This window comes from Castor canadensis, chromosome 16, assembly GCF_047511655.1.
Source record: "Castor canadensis chromosome 16, mCasCan1.hap1v2, whole genome shotgun sequence".
Classification (NCBI taxonomy): Eukaryota; Metazoa; Chordata; class Mammalia; order Rodentia; family Castoridae; genus Castor; species Castor canadensis.
In genome coordinates this window covers 29,181,521-29,184,185 of record NC_133401.1, presented here as the reverse complement: position 1 = coordinate 29,184,185, position 2,665 = coordinate 29,181,521, and positions in this window count along the sequence as shown.

Here is a 2,665-nt window from a genome sequence, read left to right as displayed (position 1 = left end):
TTAATCCAGTTTATCAAACTGGATTAACATTGAGTGTTAGTATTGATAGGTATGTGGTGATTCCTGTCATTTTGTTGTCTTAATTGTTTAAGGGTTTGATTGTGTGTAGCTAAATCAATGTTACTCTCAACTTTATTGCCTTTTCTTCTCCTGTGGTTTGGTACTGCCTGTCCTTTCATGGTTATGTTGGCTTTCACTTTCTGTATGCAGAATTCCTTGAAGAATCTTTTGTAGTGGTGGCCTTGTGGTCATATATTGTTTTAGTTTCAGCTTATCATGGAAGATTTTTATTGCTCCATCTATTTTGAGTGATAGTTTTGCTGGGTAAAGTATCCTGGGGTTGAAGTTATTTTCATTCAGTGCCCAGAAGATCTCACCCCACGCTCTTCTTGCTTTTAATGTTTCCTTTGAGAAATCTGCTGTGATTTTGATGGGTTTACCTTTGTAAGCTATTTGTTTTTTCTCTCTTACAGCCTTCAATATTCTTTCTCTATTTTCTGCGCTTGTTGTTTTAATGATAATATGTCATGGAGTAGTTCTATTTTGGTCAAGTCTGTTTGGTGTCCTTGAGGCTTCTTGTATCTGAATGGGCATAGTTTTCTCTAGATTTGGGAAATTTTCTGTTATTATTTTGTTGAATATATTACAAATTTGTTTTGTTTGCACCTCTTCTCTTTCTTCAGTGCCCATGATTCTCAGGTTTGGTCTTTTGATGGAGTCATTGAATTCTTGCATGTTCTTTTCACAGGTCTTGAGTTGTCTAACTAGTAGTTCTTCAGTTTTTCCTTTATTTACCATTTCATCTTCAAGTTCTGAGATTCTGTCTTCTGTTTTTCTAGTCTGCTGGGGTGGCCTTCCATTTTGTTTTGCATTTCTGTTTTGTTCTTTTTTCTGAGGTTTTTCATATCATGGGTCACTTACTCTTTAATATTGTCTATTTTTGTCCTGAGTTCTCTCTATTTATGGTATTCTTTGTTTCACTTTGGTGTTTGTACAGTGCTTCTATAGTTTCTTTTATTTGTCTTGTGCTTTCTCAAATTCTGTATTTTTGTTGTCTTGGAATTTCTTGAGTGTCTCCTGTTCATTTTGGTTGACCATATCCAGTATCATCTCTATAAAATTCTCATTGATTACTTGCAGGATTTCTTTTTTCAGAGTGTTCTTTTGGGCTTTGTTGGGTTCTTTGGCATAGTTTATCTTTGTTTTCTTGGAGTCTGGATCTGGGCATCTGTTTTCTTCATTTCCCTCTAGTTCCTGTACTAATTTATTATTGGGGGAAGATGTTTTCCATCTTTTTCCATCTTCCCATCATTCCACTTGCTGCTGTTACTGTCCCTATACTGTGTGTAATTTAGTATTATATAGCTTGTAATAGTGAAAATGATGATATCTAGAATGGAAAGGTAAGAGGAGAAAGAAAGCAAAGAAGGTAAAGAAAAGAGAAAAAATACAGAGCTACAGAAATAAACAGGGAGAGATAGTATACTAATCAACAGTGAGCTAAACAGGCATTAGAGAGACAGACAAAGAAAGAAGAAAAAAAATCCCAGGTTCAAATGCAATAATGTTTCAATCTTAATAGTTCCAGTTACTCCTTCAGCATCTAGTCCTGGTGTTGGTGTTTGAGCAGTAGTTCTGTCATGGTCTCATCAAAGGAAAAAAAAAATAATAGTAAAAAGAAAATAAAAAATAGAAAAGGTATATAAAACTGTAAAAGAATAAAAGTTTCAGGTCCAAAAACTCGCTGTTTCACTCTTAGTAGTTGTGGTGTTGCTCCTTCAGCATCCAGTCCTGGTGTTGGTATTTAATCAGTAGCACAGTGGTTGTCTCGCCAGGTGGTTGGGTCTGGAGACAACTTTGTGAACCTCTATCTGCTCTGTTTGAGGCTGTGGCTCACCTGCCACTTACTGTCAGCAGGCTGCTGCTGCAGGCTTTATTTGTTGCAGTTCACAGGGGTGAGCCATCACTCTCACCTAGTCCAGCTGGCTTTGTTTATTTAGAGTTCTTTTGGATGCCTACCCCTTCTCTTCTCTCCAGTGTGGAGTCCAACCAGCCTGTTACAGTTGCAGTCCTTGTTTATTTAGAGTTAGAGTGGGGAACTGCCTATTCCCCACTCTCCTGTGGAGTGTGCCACACGGGGAAGTGCCCTTCCCCCTTTCTCTAGAGTTATGTGTCCTTAATCAGTTGCTTGTTTATTATTCAGGGTTTTTTTGTTTTGCGGGGCGGGGGTCAGTCCATCCAGGGTGCTATGCTGATTTATCCCAGAGGTGGCTGTGGGAGTACCTCATACTGCTTATTTGCTCACAACCACTCTGGAAAAAAATTTGGAGGCTACTTAAAAAGCTAGACATTGATCTACCATTTGATCCAGCAATACCACTCTTGGGGATATACCCAAAATACTGTGACACAGGTTACTCCAGAGGCACCTGCACACCCATGTTTATTGCAGCACTATTCACAATAGCCAAGTTATGGAAACAGCCAAGATGCCACACCACTGATGAATGGATTAAGAAAATGTGGTATCTAGACACAATGGAATTTTATGCAGCCATGAAGAAGAACGAAATGTTATCATTCGCTTGTAAATGGATGGAATTGGAGCACATCATTCTGAGTGAGTTTAGCCTGGCCCAGAAGACCAAAAATCGTATGTTCTCCC